The sequence below is a fragment of the Mus caroli genome, unplaced genomic scaffold, assembly GCF_978045245.1.
Source record: "Mus caroli unplaced genomic scaffold, Mus_caroli_1 scaffold_4, whole genome shotgun sequence".
In the NCBI taxonomy this organism is placed as follows: domain Eukaryota; kingdom Metazoa; phylum Chordata; class Mammalia; order Rodentia; family Muridae; genus Mus; species Mus caroli.
The window spans coordinates 9040001-9064340 of record NW_028227259.1 but is presented as its reverse complement, the minus strand read 5'-3'; the positions used below and the strand labels follow the sequence as shown (position 1 = coordinate 9064340).

The 24340-nt window shown below is 39.7% G+C and overlaps 1 protein-coding gene across 1 annotated transcript in view; it reads right to left on the bottom strand.

Annotated features, from left to right (window-relative positions):
• The window catches only part of Phtf2 (putative homeodomain transcription factor 2), a 112719-nt gene that overhangs the window by 52580 nt on the left and 35799 nt on the right, over positions 1-24340 (bottom strand). The window lies entirely within an intron of this gene.

Genomic DNA, 24340 nt, shown 5'->3' with positions numbered 1-24340 from the left:
CTTTGGTGTTCTTACTCAGTTACTTATTTAAATCTTATTGTCTTTAGTTTCCACTTAATTCCCTGTACCCAAACAAAACAAAACACTAAACTGGTCACAGATGCAGTCAAAACATTCATACAGATACTAGTACAACCAACCATTCCAACACATCAACTATTTTGGTGAGACAATAACCCAAACTACTAGAGAGTTACATAGTAATATAAATTATTGTTTTCCCAATGCTGTTTTCATATGTGAAAGAATGCCTATGTTCTCTTTTAAAGAACATTGTTTTATTTCAAAGCAATTCAAGTACATAGACACAGAAATACCTTTGCTACAACACTAAAATCAGAGAAAGTAAGGCCAATATCTATGCAAATGTCTCCTCTACTCAGCATAAGGTAGGAGAGTACCAGCACTAGCCCCAGGCTCTATATAAAGCAGTGGCTTTATAAAGTGGGTGGCTTTTGAAGACCGAGGTACTTCACACTGAGATGTTCTTGTAACAGCAACATGAAAGGGCTGGTGGGAGGGTTTTCCTATACAAACTCAAACGTAAAATGGGCTGGTTGACTGGAGACTCTTTTATTCAGAGACTGATGGGAGAGAGCAAAGGCAGTTTCCACTCTAATACACTCCCTTATGGAGTATTAGGACCATGGATCAAGAACAACTTGCAGAGCTGAAAGACAACATATAAAAAACAACTTGACAGGCTTCTCAGTTTCTGTTTTACCACTGACACAGAAACACCTAGAAGATTTGACTAAGTCAACAAACCTGATAGGTGTTCTTTTTGTATTTCTACTATATAAAAATTAAGTGGCATGGTCAAGCTCAACAACAATTCTCCATCAAAAATCAGGGAGACATTAACTATATCACTGTTTTAATGTCATACAAACCTAAAAACAACTCAACTGCAATATTCCCTGGGTAGAAGAGGAATCTTATACAGACAGCACATCTTCAACTAGGAAAAAACTTAGTATTTTTGACTCTGTAATCTCATCTGCTTCATCACCGTTTCCCTTTGCATCCCTCAGTCCTCCAAGGTGTGCAGTTTGGAGCAGACAATATAAATGGAAATAAGGCTGTGTTTTGCTAATATCAGTAAGAAACAGCTAAACACTGTTGTGATGGCGTTTCAAGGAGGGAAGGCATTCCTTTACATTCTCAAAGCTTCTGGAATCCCAATTCATATTTGTAACCAACCATTTTGTCTAGCGTCTAAGACAGCCTTATCAACACTCTTGCATTGTTCTGGAGGTATGTGAATGCAGTAGACTGGGCTGGGTTTATCTAACCAGAGCTTATCTATTGCTGTCTTCTCACTCCTAGGGACCATACAAGCATTCTGCCCTCTACATCGCATCCTTCATCCTTATCTACAGCTTCATGCCTCCAACAACAGGTCTACAATCCTCTATCTTGCAATACTCCTCATAATGACAGCAAAGATATCTATAGTCTCATCCCTACAAGTCTGAAATCCCAACCCCTATGAATATCAGCACTCCTGGAAGTGCAGAGACATCCATTTCCTTTTTGGAGTTTCCATTTCTACTACGTTCTCATCCAACTTATTTCCCCTTTGCTCTTATTTTTATTTTTATGTTGGCCTATTCAGATGTGAAAATTAATAAAAACATAACAAGAAAAACAAGCACACAGCAGCATCCTTAAATCAATACAGATATAAAAGAAACTGAGATAAGGAATTGATAAGAACAAAACCATTAAGATTGAAATGAATACTCACAACCTACTCCTGCAGCTAACACTGCTGTGCTCCCTGTCAGTGACTGCAACAGATACAAAGGACCCAGGAACTAGCAACAGTGACCATCCCTAACACCAGGAAAAGAATAGCACTTTTCCCTGCTGCTTTATACTGACACCGTATTTTTTTCCCACACTGCACATACTACTGTGGGAGCCTAGTTCTCAAACCCAGGTCTGCTCCAGCAGCCGTATGACTCAATCATCTAAGAAAGGAAGTGTGGTGTTTCACATTACCACTGCGTAGTAACTAACAAGAATCAATTCCCTTCTGCTGTGATTCTCGGTTTTGTTTTGTATCTTTCTACACACAATATAAACAAAATAAAAAGGGATAATGTGAAGAAGGCAGAGAGGAAGAGGAGGGAAGGCACAGAGAAAGACTGCCTCTATTTACCTCACTGTAATGATCAGCTCGGGCTCCTCAGGAACAATCGGAACTAATCGATGGTATCAGACACACATCTGTTAGAATGATTGGGTCACGAAACGGTAAACAGGCAGCACTCAAGAATTCTAGGAAAGTAGTTCTCAGAAACACACCGAAACGCTACTTTTAAGGGCTAAATTACTTCTATGGTCACTACGTTTAGATCAGCAGCTAGGATATCAAAAGGCTCAAGAGACAGCAACAGCAATCTTACCAAAGGTAGCTGTCTACTGTGTATTGTACTGGATGCTTAGATGATATGAAAGACTAAAAGTCTAGAAATGTACTTAAGTGAAAGGAGGCCTGGACTTACAACTTTTATCACCCAATTCCTTTAATAAACAGACTACTAAACTACTCAACTACCACACACTAAAAACTCAATAGATACAGGTGCTTCCAAGCCTGTTGACTTAAGTTTGATCCCCAAACCCTGTAACTCCTACAAGTTGCATATGTTGTTGCAACTTTCCCCTGAATACTACTACTATGCTCCTATTTTTCTGAATATCATGTAAGAAACATTGAGAAACAAATCTTTAATTCCCATAAATATCAAATGTTTTATCTATATCTATGTAAAATCCCTCCAAGGCTTGACCCGCTTGACGAATATCAGATGGTTGATTACACGTCTGCCTTTGTTTGCAAGAATGTATCAGTTAAATGCATGAAAAGAATATCTCGCTGGGCGTGGTGGCACACGCCTTTAATCCCAGAACTTGGGAGGCAGAGGCAGGCGGATTTCTGAGTTCGAGGCCAGCCTGATCTACAAAGTGAGTTCCAGGACAGCCAGAACTATACAGAGAAACCCTGTCTCAAACCCGCCCCCCCCCAAAAAAAAAGAATATCTCAAAGATAAGTAAAAATTTCAAGAATGTCTTGAGGGGCTGGAGAGATGGCTTACTAACACACAACCTGAAATCAACTCCTGGGTTCCTAAACTACAGCTTGTGCTGCCATAATGATCTATCTTTAAGTTTAATAAAAAGGAAAGGCAGGGAGTTAAAGTAAGAACAAAAGCAGTGGATAACAGAATGAAATATTAAAACAGCAATGAAAGAATCAATAAAAGAAAGCTGCAGTGCTCCAAAGCCCGCTGCCCTGGTGGGCACCGTAAAGCATCACAAGTGCTATCATGTTTGTAAAGCACACAGTGGAAACACGTAACCGACACTTGCTCTAAACTTAGGACCTGCAGATAAATCTCCCAGAATTAACTAGATCTAGCTATTCTGGCTTTTAAACAATATTTAACCCCAAAGTCAAGGTCCCAAAGCTCTGAAAACCATAAAGTTTTCCACAGTGTTTTATTTGTAACTACTGCCTCACAGACAAATCTAAAAATATCTGTTTCCCTTTACCAAGGGAATCAATGCTTGTATGCCAGACACTCAGTGACTGGAGGAAGACTAAAGGAAGAGGTTTAATCATGCCGCACCATTCCCTGTGAATGATAATGACGTCAGACCTCGAGGTGTGGCCTGAGGACCTCTTACCTGTGATGAGTGGTCATTTCCATCATTGTTTTTAATCAAATCCTAACTCTGTTGACTCTGTTTTTCTTTAAAATTAAAAAAATAATAATAAACAGAACGGTAAGTTTACAACAGTTATTAGCAGTATCCCCTTAGGCTTGGTATGTAAAAGCACATGCTGCCAAGGTTGAGGACCTGAGTTCAGCCCTGTAACCCACATGCTGGGCTTAGAGCCATGTGTTCTCTGACCCACACAAACATGTGGCAGTGCATATGCTCCCCCTGTAAATAAACAAATAACCTGTAATTTTTAAATCTCCCACTATAATCCCTGCAGTATATAGAAAGTAATGAAAGAAGGTAAGGATTCAGATAGAGTGTAACTGTGAAAGTCATTCTAAGCTATGGAATGAACATGAACTCTAGAGCCTATAAACATATATGATTTAACTACTGTTTGTTGTTTTCATCAGTCATCACCAGGATTACTAGAGAAAAATAAAGATGGGTGACTAGAGACCTGAAATCCTTTGCTATGGAGACTATGACTTTTTCTTGGGGCAGCAAATTCCTCAGGTAAGGGCACCTGTCAAGCAAGCCTAACAACCTGAGTTTAACTTCCCTAACCCACAGCGAAAGAAGAGAACCAACTCCTTAAAGCTGTCCTCTGACCTATACACACGCACACACACCTACATGCAAGCCTACACCCACACAAAATAAAAGATGGGGGGCAAATTCTAGGCACTAGATAATAACACCTCATTAACTACTGACGCTTCCATTCATCCTAAGTTAATTGTAACCAATAAAAGTCTTTTCACAGTCATTCAAAACCACACCCTTCCCTGTACTAACCCTAAGAATACTATATGATAATACACACACAAACACACACATTCAACCACACGCGCGCGCGCGCACACACACACACACGTGCACACGTATTCACATGTTTTTTTCAATAAGATACATAGAAACATTTAGCTAAGAAAACTAAAAAAAAAAAAACAACTGTCAAACATTTAATAATATATATAGGCCATATAAACAATTTATTCATAAATCATGACCATGTTTGCACAGCTTAGGAAGAACCAGTTAATGATATGGTGAAACACTGATTCAAATTTTGAAAAATAAGCTTTGAAGAATACTCTTTAATATAATGAAAAAAAATAATTACTAGAGAATTTGGCTCTAAGGAGTCAGTACCATAGAAAAAATATTGTTGATGTTTGGTCTTGCTTTGTATTGTAATGCTAAGTGCGGGCCCCCAAGACCTGGGGTCAGAACATAGATCCAGGTGACTCTATGTGACCTTGCCTCCTAGTTATGTCTGATTGGCAAACAAAGATACCCACAGCCAATAGCTGGGCAGAAGAGACATAGGTGAAGTTTAGGATTCCCTGGCTTGGGGCCAGAAAATCATTGAGAATGAGAACAAGGCGAATGGTGGAGAAGGCACAATGGGTCAGGTGAGTTCAAGAGAACATGGCCCTGAGGGCTGGCCAATTGGAGTTAAGAGCAGCCCAGATGGAACATACTAATAACTCAGGGTTATTGACAGGAAAGTAGATTCTAATAGCACAGCAGGTTAAGTATTTGCCCAGCTCTTGTGCTGTTTAAGGCTTAATGTAAAAATAAAAGTTGTATATGTCTTTCATCCAGGAACTGAATGGTCAAAGGCAGGGTAAAACCCCAGGTTGGGATAAAAATTTTCTACAACAAATATTTGCATAAATAATTCAAAAAACAAATAAACACTATGAGTGAGGGATAACATGACCTTTGTGAGTAAAACAGACCTTGATATGCAAAAGAACAAAGACAGGGATTGGTGGCTTGAGTACTGGGACTACACACACACACACACACACACACACACACACACACACACACACACACACGAGAGAGAGAGTTAGGAAAAGACAAGCAGAAATTATAACCCGAATTCAAGAGATGGGAATGTAAAAAGTCTAGAACTCAGTAGCACAAACTGTGTCTGTGTGTTACACTGCCTATTTGATCATCTCTAGAGAAACAGAGTAACATGAAGAAACCAAGAACAAACAAGTACATGTTCAAAGAAAGAGAAGACTCTAGTCAACTTAAGAGTCTAAAAACCGCTGGTGAGATGGCTCAGCAGGTAAGAACACTGACTGTTCTTCCGAAGGTCCTGAGTTCAAATCCCAGCAACCACATGGTGGCTCACAATCACTGTAATGAGATCTGATGACATCTTCTGGTGTGTCTGAAGTCAGCTACAGTGTACCTATTTATAATAATAAATAAATCTTTAAAAAAAAAAGTTTTAGAAACCAGAAAGGTAGGTATTTTATGGCAGGCCATCAAATACCTTACACTATGCTTGCTGCTACACACTTATGATATACACACTGTTCCTTTCTCCCTCCGACCCTACCTCCTTACTTCTCCCGGACAATTCACTGCTACAGCAATTGGATGAAACAGGGTTATGGGAGCTAACAGCAGGCTGCCAGACACAGAGGGGAGGGCTCAGGCATGGGATAGCCATGGGATAGGAAAGGAGACTCTGTATTAAGGCTGTCAGCTGTCAGCTTGAGCAGGAAAAACAAGCTGATGGTGAACCAGCACAGATGTCAAGGTTCAAGCAGGGCATGGAGGGCACGTAAAGGTGAGAAAGGGCGAAAGGAAGAGTGCAGCAACCAGCCCTGACTACGACAAAGAAGTATCAGTACACAGAGTGGGCAAAGGCCAGAAGGGAGACTGACCGAACACATGGTACTGATGTCCCAATGCCGGCAATGCTTCTGACTGCACACAAATCTATCTTGAGAATTATTAAAGAAATAACTGTAGTTTTAGAGGCCTGGAGAACAGCCCGGTAGTAGAGTACTTGCTTAATTTGCAGGAGACTTTGGGTTCAATCCCTAGGAAAACCACACACACACACACACACACACTTTTGTTTGTTTTTTTTTGAGTTGGGGTCTCTTTGGCTAGAACTCTTAGAGACCCATCTGCCTCTGCCTCTCCAATTCTGGGATTTCACCACCATTCCCAGTAGAAATTGATTTCAATCTCTCTTCTACTTCCTGAATTTTCCATTTTCCTATTACAGACATGCATTACTTTTCTGATTGTGATGGAATATTTAGAAAAATCAAGAGAAAACAATAGCTCATATTCTAAAGAACCAGTAAGTGTCAGGTTAGGACTAAGCAGAGTGGTTTTGAATACAATCTCACATGAAGACCGAGGAGAGGAACCACACAGTGGGGAACGCAGCTACAAACGCTCATTAATAAAGTCTCTGGTAGAAAACACGTTAAGAGTTTTGGTTTTTGGAGAACCATTTTAACAAAACAGTCAAATATTTAAATCCCACAAAAGGACATAGTCACGCACACACAGAACATTTCAAAACAGAAAAAAGATGAAGAACCAACACACTAACACATGCCATTTGCACAAGAAAATGCCAGTATTCCAGGTAAGATTCTTGTGGCAGAAAAGACTCAGCTGGCTCACACAGGACCAGATGGGAGCAGAGGGGAGAGAGCCTGACAGACAGATGTAAGGTGGGACTGGGAGATGGCCAAGGCTGAGGAAGCCAAAGAAAACCTTCCTAACTCCATAACAACAAACAATGGTTGCTACCTGAGAGGCAATAATAGCCATGAATAACTGTCCCGCCTGTCCACTCTCAAGGTAGTGACACAAGTTACATTGAGCCATTTCAAGTCTCATATTAACTATCTAATGAAAAGTCAACAACGTTAATACATAAGGTCTTGATGAATTAAATCTTAAAAGCATGTACCTAGTTAATTCCATACTCATCTCTTGTACACTTAGGGAAAATGAGATCACTAAGCCTAAAAGGCCTGTAGTTCTGCTATAATCAGAAGTGACTCCAACACTCCAGGTCCATGCTATTTGATCCAGCATATTCCCCTCCCCCACAAAGACCCAAGGCCAGACATCCAACTCCAGTTGAGCCAAGCAGGTTGTCTCCTCCTAAAAAATGTCAAAGAAAAGTATGACTAACAGAACGAAACAAAATAAATATTACAAGCTCAATAGAAATATTTGTGTACACTGCTGTGGAGAGTGGCCAGGCCAGTCTTTCCGTCTGACGTCTAGGCTGTCAGTAGTTGGCAGTTCACATGTGCTGGGAGAAGCAGAAGCAGGGTACAGCAGTGTTGTTTCCTGGCCCAACTTTAAAGAGAGCTGGTAATGGAAACCAACACCACCCTGCATAATTTACAAGAACTGTTTACTTTCCAGCTTGCTGGGACACTGAGTATGTTCTCAGTGGGTTTATTAAAGTACTGTCTGATTAATAAGTTTTCCTACGAAGTTATGTGAGCAAAGATAATTTAAAGTCTACTTTTCTATTTAAACTAACTTTGGATCATGAATTGTGAAGACTCTACTAGTGAGAACATAAAAGATTTAGTACTCTGTGGGGCGGTGAGCTGTGCACAGATAGCCTGGTCTCAGGTCCGAGCACAGGCCTTGAACCCCTGTGATCCAGTAGGTGGCTTCTGCCTACTAGGGATGGCAGATATTCAGCCAAGCTCCCTGGGTCCCTGGCCCCTTTTTATAGCTACAGCCTCCCACTGCCCCCGCAGAGAGGAGTGTGGCCATCAGTCACTTTGGCAATACCCAAGCTCCTGGTATTGTCTGGACTCCACTCCTACAGTTACCTGGCAACAGCCAGGCATGCTCCTCCCCACAGTTACCTTGCAACAGCCAGGTAGGGTCCCTGTCTCTGTCTCTCTGTCTCTGTCTCTCTTGCTCACTCGCTCCCCCTCTCTGCCTTCCCTTCTCCCTCTCTCCATGTGGCCGTGGCCTGCCTCTACTTCTCTACTCTTCTTCCTCTCTCTTTCTACAATAAATGCCTTAAAACCATGGACTGCCTCTTCTCATCAGGACCTGGTGTGTAGGAGCAATGGAGCAGGTCTTCCCCTAATGAGCCTTGCATCTAACCTCCCATAGGAGGCCTCCCTTTGCTTCAGCCAGCCACCCACCAACCAGCCTAAGGATTCTCCACCGGATAACCAGCTGTTGGAGCCTTCCTCCTGCCCTTTTCCCTTCGGCTCCGGGCCAGAGCCAGTCCTGCAGGCCCCCTACTCCGTTCTCAGCTCTTCCACAGCATACAGTGGCATCTGCAGTGCCCAAGAGTGAGAACCTGCAGGTCTAGACCTCTGCATGGGCCGGGACCCCCAAGCCAGCTTCCGGCAGGTCCACAGGGACCTCAGACTGCACCTTCCCCAGTCCCAGAGGAGTGTCCACAGCTTCTCACAGTCCAGTGCCTACCTGGCAGCGGCTGTGGGATGCACACAGTCAAAGTTCCCACATCCACCTCCATGTGTGGCCCCTAGCCCTGTGGCAAGCTGGACGCGGGACCCCATTTTTGACCCACAGTATTCTAGTTTAAATATATTTTTATTATCCAACAAGAGGTCAAAATTCAACATGTAAGTTCTAACAAATCTACCATATTGATTCTTAAAGTTTTTAAAGCCAAATCAATACCACTCAATTACTGATTGTTTAAATTTTTGATGTTATTTCATTTATTATAGAGTAGAAATTATTTTAAAAATTGTTTAAACTATTAAAATAGCTTTCAAAAGCTATATATTACTTAAAAATATAGTTTGGTCTTAAAAACTAAAAGATGACTTTCTTTAGCTCTAAGTAAACTACAGAAAAAGACCAAACACAAACTTTACTTCATCTTTATTTTATCACCAAATAGTGTTGCTCATATTTTTTTTTAATATCAAATGTATGGGGGGAATCTCCAAAACCCATGAATTTTATTACCCCACCTAGTGTTAAGAAAAAACATTCATAAACATTAATGAAAATTCTGAGCTTTGTACATAGTTAAAACATTAATCCACATACCTTATCAGTAATTCACAACACTTCTAATAGTCAACACAACAGCCATGCACCACTGACAGCTGGTCAACAAAGTACTGCATTATAAGCACATATGTCATCTATGAGCCATACTGAGCCACCTATGAGGCACTACATTATACTGAGACCAACATCCCTGTCACCTGGTGACCTTAGGGCCATCCTAGAACAGCACTTATCTCTCTTGTGTTTGTAGTAAAACTGACCCACACAAACCACATCTGTGTAAAAGAAGAGGACATGCAACTATGGCTAGACAGCACTTAATGCCTGATAAGTCACAAGAGTGTTACTATGTTTACTAAGTATTGATTCACCTCTACTGCAACAGAGTGCATCAGGTTACCAGGAGAAGCCTGCTACATCTCACATATATGACTCCAGCTACACGGAGAGACCACAGTGCATGATCTACATCAGCTGCAGGAACACTCAGTAACAAAAGACACATTCTGAGAAAGTGGCCCTGCTGCTAAGCAAAAATGACAGTATGTTTCATTTAAAAGTACTGTTGGGCTGGTCAGATGGCCTGCAAGCCTGCTAACCTGAGCTCCAACACTGGAACTGACTGCAGAGGGCAGGCCTGCACCCTCTCACAAAAGCTGTCCTCCATGGCATGCACATACCTACAGTAGTAGTAAGAAATGAGAATAAAATTTGCAAAAACGTAAACCAACCACTTTAATAAAGACTGACTACTGTTACTATTTATTATAAGCATCTACAACTTCTTGATAGCAGTTCAAATAGGGAATGAACCACAAAGGACAAATTTATTGCCACTTTTCACAGACATAGCCAAGTGGATCAAAAGTAGAAATGTGCACATTGGGTTGCAGAGTCACTTTGCAGGTAGGTTACAGATACTACAGCTCCACTGACTCGGTATTCCCACGACTGGACACTGCTAGGCTTCTTGGAGCCTGACTTTCCTGATTGTAAAATCACCAACAGGGCAGTAAGTCCCTCCACAGCATTCTTGCGATGACTAAATATGTGTGACATACTTGAGGCAGCGTGGAGCATACATGTTAAGTGTTCAGTAAGTGCTGCAGTTATTGAGTCAACAACAGTCACAGAATCTCTGCAGTTGGACATGGTAATATTTCACCCAAGGCTCAACTTAAAGTGAGACACTAAAAACTGTGACAACTACTTACACAGTGACATTTAATCCTAACAACCATCCTTGCAGCAGACGATGTTATATCAGTTTCCAAAGAGACCATGGTTGTTGCCTTTTGCTTTCATTCCTCTTTGACATTTGAGTTATCAGGACTCAGAGTACAAGAAGGATCTCTCTCTATTGGATAGATTTCTAATTGTTCACACAAAAACAAAAAGACATTTATTTTATAGCTTTTCCAAGTGTGATAATTGATACAGTGACCACGTAATTCTTTTTCCTTTGGTATGCCCCAGTAAAAACTACATATGTATATTAAAGCTCCCAGATAATGTGCTAGAATTTCTGTCCCCCTCCACCAAAAGAAAAAACATAATGAAAACCACACTCATCCTATTCTTCCTTTACAGACTAAGACACAACTGACAAGAAGATTGAGGTAGTGCTGCCCAAGAGTCACAAACATTCAAGCCAGAGTTTGGATTCCATTCATAATCGAAACTGACCATCACTTGCCAAGACCTCCACTATATTTGTAATGGAATAAGAACACATAATTTTAATTCAGCACTGTGATCTAAAAATTCAAGCAGGACTATTTTACCCAGTTTCTGTGCAGTTGGACAAGGTGATATTTTACACAAGGCCAGATGTAACTGAGGTATCTCCTATATGCAAAGTTTCTGAACTTCAATTTGCAATGTTTATTTTTGTAGTTTTAAGTAAATACTACTATATATAATATTTATATAGCATAGCCAATTTCTCTGTGGTAACATTTATTTTCTCAACTGCAGAAAAGTATCATTTATAGGATATAATGCTTAATTATTTCAAGTCACTTGGAAAGCTTAACCTATAAGTATCTAAGTTACTAGGACAGTAGGAAAATAATAAAAATATCCTTTTATGTACAGCAAAGGGGAAGTGGAACCATGCAGTTCTGTGAATATATAGAGGAGGCAGCCTTGTAAGAGTGGAAATATCCTGGAAACTATTCTATTTTAATCATGTCTCACTAGGAAACCCAGAATATATAGCCCTCTTTATGGAGCTATTTCATCTAAGTACTTATATGGTTTTATTTTTAAAAATGTCTGAAATAGGACCACTTATTATGAAGCTGTTTAAATGAAACACACCACTTTTATGTTGTAGTTTGGATGTATACCTCAAATTTTCCTGTGCTGGAAGCTTAGTCCCTAGTGTGGTAACCAAGTATTGGAACCTTTGAGAAATAGGGCCTAGTAGGTGGTAATGAGATCACAATGCCTTCAAAAGGGACTAACTTAGTTCTCACTTGACTCTAGACAGTCCCCAGGAGAGCAGAGTATTACGAATAGCAAGGCTGGCTCCCGAATCTCTGGCTTCTTGTCTTGCTAAATTACTCCTCTTTCTTCCCCGTCCTCCTACCACGAGCCCGTTAGTCAGTCTGTGAGGTAGCTAGCCAGACATCCTTACCAGAAATGAGTGATGCTTGATGCTGTGTTCTTGCCTTCATAGAACTGTGCATTCAATAAGCGTCTTTTCATTATACATTGCTCAGTCTTAGGTATTTTGTGTAGAAATTAAAACAGACTTTGAGAGATGCCACAAAATATACTTATTTATTTATTTAAAGTATATGATTTAAAGTATATAGTTCCAGAGCTCTTAGTAAGTTTGTACACTTGAAAGTACAACCATCTCCACATTCTAATTCAGAATATTTTCATTACCATAAAAAGAAATCTCATATTCACTTAGAATCACTACTTATTTCTACCTCTAGCACAGACCACTGGTTATTTCTGGCCTATAAACTTACATATTTACCTCTCATTTGTGTTTCCTATTCGATATAAAATTGTACAGCATAGAGTCTTAGTATATTCTGAGATTGATTCATGTTGTAACATGTTGAGTACTTTGTTCTTTTCTATTGCCATTACAAAGTGCTACTTTCTGACAAGTTGTCACCTCTAAAACTAATAACAATAGCAGTTTATAGCAGAAAACATTTCAAACTACTTGTTTAGATAAAAAATTAAGTAAATACCTAAGATACATGCACACTTTAAATGTTTTTTATCAGATTCCTAAGAATAACTGCTATTGTTTTGTGTTCACAATTACAAGTTCATATCCAGTTTTATGACTTTTCCATATAAAAGACCATATGCTGTCCTGGAAGGTATTTCATGCAGGGTGGAGGGGAAAGGAGCATCTGCTGACATAACGGTGTATTCATAGGATCTCACTTCACAGAAGCACTCACTGACCGTTACCGTCTCCCAGGTAAAACTGGCTTTACAGTTCCTCCAGCCCTGTATGTTCTCTAAACAGGAATTCATCAATATAGCAAGATGAAAAGATCACATGTACACAAGAACTGGACAGGTATTTTTACTTATTTAAGCTGTAAATTAACTATTCACTTCAGTATACCTTCCAACACCCAATCAGAGACAGCATTAGGATTTATGAAAAAATGGAAACCTCATATATTTTTATGCCAAGTGATATCTATCGGATATTTTTTTACTGTGACATGCCAAAAAGAAAAAGTTCTCACCCCAAGCCAAATCCACAGCACTTCCTTTTTTTTAAAGAAAGATTTATGTATTTATTTTATGTATGTGAGTACATTGTAGCTGTCTTCAGACACACTCAAAGAGGGCATCAGATCCCATTACAGATGGTTGTGAGCCACCATGTGGTTGCTGGGAATTGAACTCAGGACCTCAGGAAGAGCAGTTGGTGCTCTTACCCACTGAGCCATCTCTTCAGCCCCAGCACTTCCTTTTTTATTTTACCTGAAAAGAATCCCAATTGAGATTTTAGCTCACAGGACAGTCAGAATCTTCAGGAAGCTACTATATAAGTCATACCAGTGTAAGCATCTCATTCAGAGCTTCTAAAGCTATAGGCAATTCAAACTAAAGTCCAAAGTAATCAACCAAAAGAAATGCCTACACAAATTAATGTGACAAAGGGACTAGTTTACTGATACTGAGAATGGCTACAATAGAAAGACAGACAGACAACAACAAAGGTTCATGATAGTTCACACATTTATCCTAGCAATGGAGAAGCAGATATAGGTAGATTTGAGTTCAAGGATAGTCTGGTCCATTAGCAAGTACCAGGGTAGTCAGGGATACCTTGTCAAACAAAAGGAAGGGAGGGAGGGAGGGAGGGTGGGAGGGAGGGAGGGAGGGGGGGAGAGAGGGAAAAGGGGAAAGAAAAGAAAGAAAGAAAGAAAGAAAGAAGAGAGAGAAAGAGAAAGAAGAAAGAAAATGAGAGAAAGAGAGAGGGGAGGGGAGGGGAGGGGAGGGGAGGGGAGGGGAGGGGAGGGGAGGGGAGGGGAGGGGAGGGGAGGGGAGGGGGAAATTTATCCACACATAAAATTCAGCAATAACTCTGAAAAAATTTACAACTATAAACCAGTAATTTCACTTCTGATAATGTACCCAAGAGAAATGAAAACATGATGATACAAAGGTCTGTGCACAAATTAATATATTAACCTGATTCATAACTGTCCAAAAGAGACAATCTAAATAGTAATTGTAAATTCTTAAGTAAAATGTACATCTAAACATCAATTCTACTTTGATACTGTATGACTCAAACTTTAACAGACTACAGTTTACTGATACCACAGCTGGTTTGTTTTACTCCAAGATATTTTGAAGAACAGAATTCTCTGTACTTAGAAATAAAAGTAATTTTAAAAAGACAGAACCTAAACTTATATATTATGTGTTCAGTTTAAGATAACAGTTTATGTAGAGAAAAATTAAATCAGAAAACCCATATTCATTTTAAAAGTGTGTTTTAAAGCAAAGAAACTAAGCACCAATAAAATGAGAAGACTTCAGATTCCTGGCTTAAGACCCAACTCCAGCACTGGTAAAATCTCTGACTTCAATCTACTACTTTCAACTGTAAAAGTATCTTTTATTTGCCTGATATAATTGTCATCTCCAGTGCTTACTGCCTCTAGCTGCTAAGCTAGGCTTGCTCCTAGAAACTTCTAGGCACCCTACAATCTAATCTAGGCCTAGAGTGCTTTCAGCTTCTGAGACTTGCTGCTAAATAAGCTCTGTTTCTAGCTCTTTCTGAGCTCTGGCTGGCTGGTTGAACTCAGTTATTCTGGCTCAAACTCCTCCCCAAACTGACCAATTCAATCTGGCTTCTCTGGGGCTCTGAATTTTTGCTCTGCTTGGCCTCAAACTAACTCTGGCAATCTATTCTAATCTTCTGAGTTCTTCTCATTCTCTGGCTCATTCTGTCTTTACCTTTGTCTGGCCTATTCTTTCTTCAACCTGTCTCTGTAAACTGTCTTAGAAAAACTGCCATTCTTCTATTCTTCTCTGCACTGCTCTCTCTTACATAGACTCTTTTCCTCTCCTTGAGAGCTGGGCATATACTATTCTGTCAGATCTTTCTCTGATTCATCACTCTGTTGGCCACTCAATTAGACATCATTTTCAAAGCCACGTGCTTTCTTCTACAAACGAACTTTCCCTTCATTGTGTGGGATTAAAAGTGTGTACTAACAGTGTGTCTATATTCCAGCTAGAGGGATTAAAGAAGTATGCTAAGGATGAGCCACACTACAAGTAGAAACAGCTTTTTTCAGTAAATAAAACAATCTCTGGGTTCATAGTGTGATCAAATGTCCTGCAACATTTTCTTCTTTTTGTCTATTCTAAATATTGTACAGTTTACCTTTACAACAGAAACAATTATCAGTCCCACAAACTTACCAGTCTGAATGTCCTTATGAAGAGCCATAGACTCGATGATCCTTCACAGCTGCAGTCCTGATCATCCATCCTTCAGGAGATGCCCATCTCAGCATCAGGGTTTCCCAGTCTGCCAGTCTGATGGACAATCTGTCCTCCTTCAGATGGTTTGTTGAGCTGTCTCCATGGAGAAGGAATCTGCTTTCTGTGGTGTCTATGTTGCTTCTGCATCTCTTCATTCCTTGATTCATGCCTCTCATGTAGTTTTACTGGAACCCAGTGTTTCATAGGCAAAACCTCTTCAACTTAACACACTCCATGAGTTCCATTCTGATGTTAAAACATCTTTAAAGTATACAGGTTGCTCTAATTCAGCATTTTTTTTTCCTATTATCTAGTGTCAGGTAATCTAATTCCCTCTTTCTGTTTATCAAGGTACAATTAAATCTTTTGGCATTTGGCATCTTTATTTGGGCATTTGCATTCCATGTCTGGTTCTTGAGCTGGGCTCCATACTACCTAGCCAAGCTTCTTACACACTGATCAAGCTAAATCCTTAATTTCATTAGGTACTATAGGCTCATAATTAACCACTTCCTGTTTCCTTATTTCCTCTGTCTTTTGTCTCTCAAGTATTTGTACTACCTAGCTAATTGTTCTTGCTGTACAGCTATTTTTTCAATGTTTTTTGAGAAAAAAAAAATATAAAGATTGCAATTGGAAGTAGAGAGGGGCTTATTCTGATTAAAAATGCAATGAGTACTGCATCCATCCCCTCAGGTCCTACCCTTGCTCCCAATGGATCTGAAATGGAGCTTCCCATTTTTTAATGCAGAAGAGTCTGTCTATAGAATTAAAACTGTCTTGTGGGGTGGCTCACTCTGATCCATGATGAGTCGCTGTCTCGGAGGCTCCTGCTGCTCCAGGTCACCCAGGTATTTTGGGCATCCAGCCAAACTCTAAGAACTGATGCTTCCTCTGGAGATGATGCCAGGCAAACTTCTCTGCAGCTTTCTGTCAGATGTCTCCTGTCCTCTGAAATATCTCTGTCAAATGTCCTCTGCTTTCTTCTTCTCTAATCACGTTGTGTATTCCTTACAACCACGCTGAAGTCATTGTCAACCGGGAGGCTTACTGTTGAAGACTAGATAGCTATGATCTCACAATTAAGCTTAAGTTGTTTAGGATTTAAGAAAAGGTTTTGGTCTAAAAGGATGTTTTTAGGTTGGCAAATGCACGTTATAATAGAAAGTGATTTAGGTCCAGTACTTTGAACTGACTGAGATAGGTTAGATAGGGTTTTCTCCAACATTGTCAAATACTGGACCAGACATTGTGAATATATTCTTGCCAGAGAGAATAGAGTGTGTTGATGTTAAAGAGTCTTTCGTTTTAGCTAAAAAGGAGGAAATGTTGTGGGATATTTGATCAGATTGTGAACCCCAAGATTGTAACTGGAAAAACACTGCTGTGGTGTGGCTCAGTCCTAGGACAGACCTTTCATCTAAGCAAGAGCTTTCTATTGTCATTAAACAAGTAGCTGTGATGTGGCTCAGCCCTAGCACACACCTTTAACCCAAGAACTTTCTGTAAACAAAAGTTAAATAAACTCTACTGTAGGTAAAGAAACAGAGCAAGCGACCAATTAAGGGGAAGTAAACATAGGAGGTAAAAAGGTGGGTCTTTGAGTTGAGGGGTATTGAAGACAGCTTGGAAGGGATGAGCTTTCTCCTTCTGCAATGGTGGAGGAGGAGGAGGAGGGCCAGCTGGATGCTTTCTCTGCCTCTCTGACCTAGCAGGTTTTCACCTGGCAAGCATCTGGCTCCTAAATCTTCACTGATAAAACTAAACAGCTGTGATTTTTGTTTTTAAAACAACATTCAACTCTGGGTTTTCTCATTATTATAACAGAACTTTTTGAAGAAATTTCCCTTTTTAAGAGTTCTCTCCACTAAGTAAGTTTTCTACTCAAAAATCATGTAATAGCGATGTCTGTATCAAAAGTTTTATTTGATAAATAATTTTTACAAATTGTGGGTTAAAGTGTTGATATTAAATAATAGGTATTTAAACAAAACATAATTTCCAAGGCACCCAAGGTGAAAGTACAAGATGTCAAACTCTCAGCTAACTATTTGACAACTGCAACCTGGACCAACTGAGACCTGGAGGAAAGACCTAAACCTGGTCATTGGATACTAGGATACTAGAAACTCTGGTGTCTAATTCTCTGCTAGCTAAAACATTTAATGTTAATAAGAATGGCAACAACAGCAATACCAATGAATAGTTAACAGAAAATGGCAGGTACATGTTAAACACACTAGCCCAAACTTCATAACACTATAAAGTGGATAATAAAATATTCTTTTTATAGTTACAGAAAGAGATTATACACACATAAATAGCAAATGGTAGACCACAGAATTTCAAATCCAGACAGGTTAATTTTACAGTTGAACCCTTGTCAGTAATTCTGACATCCTAAAACTGGTTAACTTTATGGTTGAACCGTTGTTAGTAATTCTGACATCCCCTACTCTCACATACACACACACACACACACACACACACACACACACACTCACTCACTGTTCTTTGGCTTGGGCTCTCATCACTAACTAGTGTATGGGAAGAGTGGCATTAACTGTCTACTCATTTTCTGGCCCTTCTGCCTCTACTGATCCTCCATGGGCTGCCATGTCAAAAGAGAAATGTCAGATCCTAGTAAAGCCAGTACAAATATACAAAATCCTTCAGAAAATTTAAAGAGGAAAAAAAAAAAGGAAAAATTAAAAAAAAAATTGAAAGAGTTGATATAATCAGATGGCAATCAGAAGGATTAAATGTGCTAATATGTAGTTAACAATAGTAACAAATACATAAAAGTTCAAAAGATATTAGATATGTCATCCCCATGACTTACCCAATCCTTTTCCTTTGTATTGTAGAATAAGCAAAGAATACAAATGTGTAATTGCGTGCTTTTAGTATTAATCATAGAATAGACTGATTACTCCAAAATAAGACACTGAGTAAGTCATGTGTACTTAATTTAAACCTCAAGCGCCTTCTTGTATATACTCTTTTAAGCTTACCAGAAGTAGCAAGGAAAGCTTCTTCGTATTTTAATGCTGTGGCTATTAACATGCTCTGGTTATTTCAATAGCTTTGTAATTTTTAAAGAATACTTAACATTTTATTCCTACTCAGTCATCAGAATTTAAAACAAATAAACAAATAAACAAAAAAGAGGCCATGAAGAATCTGATTTAACCAAAATTTCTTTGGCTTCCTTCTAACTACTTACATTGGGTAAAATAACAATAATGAAAGGCTGTGGGATGCTTTAGCTCAGACCATCCAAAGTAAGTAGCCTAGACCTCTCTCTTCATAAGTTAAGAGAAGGCCTGCTGTGGCGGTCTACAGAATTACGACCCTGCTCTTGTGGGATTAGAGAAGTAGGGCAGGGGCAGTAGAATACTCAGTACCTGGTAGACTTGTAATGAACCATTTACCTAGATAAAACTATGCCTAAAGACCTAGTCTTTGTCAAATATAATAATGTGGGAAAAATTAAGTCAAAATAAATTGGGCAACATCTTCTCTCTCTACCTCCTGGACAATCAGCCACACCACACACTGTCTGCACTGTTAAAGCCTATGTCCACACAGCTTAGTTACCCTGTCTCCCTCCATAGTCACCAGAATAATCTGGCCTCATTATTAGAATGCTTCCTATGGTCAGACAGAACACACTTCAGGAAATGTTACAACAGAATGAAATATTATGTTTGATAGCAGGAGAGATTGATTATACTGCTGTGATAAGAGCTATGATAAACCAAATGTCACTGTAGCGCATAAGAGAGAGAGTAATGGACACTGTAAAAGCTGTTCTCCAGTAACTGAGATAGAGAAAGCCATCAACATCTCAGGATGTTTATTCCTAGAATGGCAAAAACCAATCAAACTAAAGAGCTCTCTGAAGCTGTATGCAAGGAAGATATTTCTCATTTAAAATAGTTTTATCAAGAAATATAGTGTAATACTAACTACCAGGGTCAAACAAAAGAGCCTCAGAAGCCAACTCAAACAAGTTCCTTATGGAGGATACAACAGCCATTAAGGAGTGTAATAAAAATGGAATGAAACAGCACATTACCTTACAGGCCAAGGGGTCCCAATCATCAGGAGAAATTAACACACTGATTTTGTAAGCATGCTAGAAATCGTTATGGCTGAAGAAGCTCCATTTTATGCTAGGCATCTATCTTGGTACCCACCAGCTGATTCCAGTCCCTAGAAAGTAAGTTCCTAGTAACCCTCACTTAGTGCCCCACCCACCCCACCCCACCCCACCCCACCCCCACCCCACCCCACCCCCACCCCACCCCACCCCACCCCACCCCACTGCACAGCCATGGCTATTTACTTGTTATGATGTGACAAGTCTTTTTTAACTTGCTCATGCTGATATCAAGACTATTTTGAGTTGCCTTAACCACCTAACTTGGTTAAACAGAACAGTTTCTGCTTGCCTGCACAAATATTGAAGGTCTTGGTGTGGTTTTTCCCCTTTAAAAGTCCTTCCTCATAACCCTCCTCCTTCATGGTAATCTCAAATTCAGAGACAGTTCATTTGGCTAGCACCTAATGAACAAATCTTTAATTAATTAGACTGAGTCTGTGGTCCTTTTCCAGGGATCACAAACACTGTAACAGAAACAACTACATTACTTTATAAAGTCTTTCTTAAAAAAGAGAAGGATGTGAGACCAAAAACACTCTCCTGTTAGGAAAAACACACACATACACATCTTCTTCTATAGGCATCCTAGGAGTAGATACCTAGTCTCCAGAGGGTTATTTAAGATGCCCTTTAGGACAAGATAGGCTTTGCATTTTAAAGACCACGTAGAATTAATTATTTAAAAAATAAAAAACGAAGTGGGTAGTTCAAACAAGTTAAAAAAAACCACACAGGAGCCAGGCGTGGTGGCACACGCCTTTAATCCCAGCACTCGGGAGGCAGAGGCAGGTGGATTTCTGAGTTCGAGGCCAGCCTGGTCTACAAAGTGAGTTCCAGGACAGCCTAGGCTATACAGAGAAACCCTGTCTCGAAAAACAAAAACAAAAAACAAAACAAACAAACAAACAAACAAACAAAAAACCCACACAGGCAGACTTCAATAAACTGTATTGAGAAGTGGCATCGAAAGTTGAAGGTTTCAGCCACCGTATGTAAGGAGACTACAACTCTAGCTGACGCTTTCTCACCTATCAGTTAGATGGTAAGCTAAGATTGTGGAAGGGCAATCACACTGGAGGTTGGGATACTAGAGAAGAGGCTAGATACTAGATGCAAAGGCTGACAACCAGGATCAAGCATGACTTGCTCTTGATCAGAAGACACTGCTGATCTTTGCTGGTAAGCAGCTTGCAGGTACCACACTTTGTCTAAGGAGTCAACTCTTGACCCTGCTTTGAGACTTCTTGATGGTGCTAAGAAGTAGTATACAACTCTTAAGAGTGAGAGAAAGGAGATCAGTCCTCCCTCAATTACTGTAAAATGGTGAAAATGGCAAAATGGAGCCCTTTGTCCAGAGTATCCAAATGATGGAAGTGATGCCAGAGCGTTTACAGGCAGTCACTGTGCCTGAGTTTACTATGGTAAGGGCTGTCTTACTTCAACAAACCAAGAAACAAGTAAGTGTGTATGAGTTAATGAAAGACAGACAGACACACAGACAGACACACAGACACAGACACAAACACACACACACGTATATTTTTGGAATTACAGCAGAATAAAAATCTGAAAGCTCTGTGAAGAAACTTGGCTTTTGCACTGTGTGTAAGAGGATACTTCGGAAGAACATTAAGCAGGTAAGAGACAAGGCCAGGTTTTACAGTGAGCCATCTTGGGCAGGGGTGAAGAGAAACTCTATTGCCAAGGATCAAGGAATGCTAAAGAGACCAGGGCAGACTTGAGAAGCACTGGGAGCCTAAGGGTGACACAACAGTGACGAGCAGGACACATTTTGAGTAGCCCTGTACAACTCCCAGTGTAGTGCTCACAGGAATCTACATCTGATCCCTTCTAGCTTCAGAGCGTCCTGAAAAAAAAGAACCATGTCTGACACATACATGCCTGTCATAAATGACATTTCAATATAAACTAACATAAACCCCTCAAGAGTATTATTATTGTGAAGTTGTGTATTGCTAAAAAAATATTAAAAATTAAAGTCTACTGATAAAATTAAATATTGTATTTTAGCTACATGACATTAATGAGGCTCCCTGGTAATTTCTTCCCCCATTTTATAGCAGTAAATAAAAATAAGCCATAGAAAAAGATCAAAGTGACAGAAAAAAGTAATTAAAATTATACCCTGCTAACTATTACCTTGAAAATTGGAAAAATAAGACACCATCTTCTAGCTTTTCAGAATTCTAAATGAATTAGTTTTAAAAACTACCTCATTGTTTCTCTTCATATACCGTCAAAATATATATCATTTTACTGTTTAGCTTTTGGGGGGGTTAGCATAAAAATAATTAAATTTCAACACAGTATATCTAAACATATATGCCATTATACTTATTTGTTCCCTTCTCCTATACTCGCCCTTCCAGCTGATTCCCTTTCTTCTGCAGTTACTCCCAACCTATATTTTATTGTATATATCTATTACCCTCTCTATTCTCCCAACTCTTTGAGATCTATTCCTCTACTCTCAAGTCCACTTTCGATTAACAGCTTCATAGCCTATACACAAATATATAACAACATACTCACACATAAAGCTATAAAGATACATACATATACACATTTTAAAAATCAAAGTTCTGATTATAAAAGAAAATGTGGTATTTGTCTGAGTCTGACTAATTTAAGGTAATGATTTCCAATTACATTATGTTTCCTAAAAATGTCATGATTTCAATTTTCTTTCTGGCTGCATAAAATTCCATTTTGTATACATGCCATATTCTCTTTATTCATTTACCACCCCCCCCTCAACCCCCCCACCCTTGAGATGATGATGTTATAAAGGCAAGATCTCATTAGGCAGCCCAGGCTAGCCTAGGATGGTCTGGAACTCGGAGGGATTTCCTGGGCATGGGGTGGGGGTGGGGGTGGGGGTGGGAGAATGGGGGAAGGATTTCTCTGTGTAGCCTGGATGTCCTAGAACTTACCTCTGTAGATCACAGAGGCCTTCAACTCTAGAGATCCACCTGCTCCTGCCTCCCAAGATTAAAGGCATGGACCACTATGCTTGGTATATAGCTGCTGTCTTTATCTGTACTTCATCATGGGGGAAAAGGTAACAAAAACAATAAAGTAAAATAAAGCAGGATTTCATCTCACCAGCAGGACAAAATATGCATTCTGTATAAAGGTTCAGACAGGACAATTTTAGCGTCTACTATGAGTGCTTTATTCTCTGTGATTTGATCCTCAGTAGTGAGTCAACTTCTTTTATTTGAATAAATACCATGGGCGACTCCAGAAAGCAATTTAGCATCTAAGTCACCCTGCTAAATAGCATTTACAAGTGCCATTTTTTTCTAGGACTATAAATATGGAGCAGTTTAGAAACAGTGGTTTGGTCTTTCCAGCTCCTTTCAAAGCTGGCACACTGGTCTAATTATAGGTTGTCAATTGGTAGTTTACCAAATTACTTCACCATTATGTCTGTTCCCATGGTTAAAGATAAACAGACTGCAAGATATTTGAAATTTAGCTGGCAAATTCTCCAACCTTGACTAGTCTCTGTTTTAAATCCATTCATCAGAGAATTTTAAAGTTCATAAGTAGTTTTCCCGCATGAAACTCAAGAAGAATGAAGACCAAAGTGTGGACACTGTGCCCCTTCTTAGAATTGGGAACAAAACACCCAGGGAAGGAGTTACAGAGACAAAGTTCGTAGCTGTGATGAAAGGATGAACCATTTAGAGACTGCCGTATCCAGGGATCCATCCCATAAGCAGCTTCTAAACGCTGACACCATTGCATACACTAGCAAGATTTTGCTGAAAGGACCCAAATATAGCTGTCTCTTGTGAGACGATGCCGGGGCCTAGCAAACACAGGAGTGGATGTTCACAGTCAGCTATTGGATGTATCACAGGGCTCCCAATGGAGAAGCTAGAGAAAGTACCCAAGGAGCTAAAGGGATCTGCAACCCTATTGTTGGAACAACATGATGTACTAACCAGTACCCTGGAGCTCTTGTCTCTAGCTGCATATGTATCGAAAGATGGCCTAGTCGGCCATCAATGAAAAGAGAGGCCCATTGGACTTGCAAACTTTATATGCCCCAATATAGGGGAATGCCAGGGCCAAAAGAATGGGAATGGGTGGGTAGGGAAGTGGGGGGCGCTATGGGGGACTTTTGGGATAGCATTGGAAATGTAATTGAGGAAAATATGTAATAAAAATATTAAAAAAAAATAAAAAAAAAATAAATAAATAAGTAGTTTTCCTATGTCACAGAATATCCCTACCTCCCTAACCAAAGGACAAGCTTTCCCCACTAAATTCAACTAATTCAAGCCATGCCATTTCTTAGTTCTTCTCTTTGTTTGGGCTTCTGTAATTCATGATATAGTTGACAAAAATCTCTAAAGTAGGCCTTTTAAAAGGCAAGAAGAAAAATTCCCTAATCTTACAATTTCTCACTTTGGGGGGGGGTCTGTAAATTACACGTAACAGGAATAACTTTTCATTGTTGTTTAGATTTGGGGGTTTGTTTGCTTGATTTTGCTGTTATTTTTGATGATGATGTTGTAAAGGCAAATCCAGGCTGGACTTGAACTTTAAAGCCTAGAGTGGCCTGGATCTCAGAGGGATCTCCTGTCTCAACTT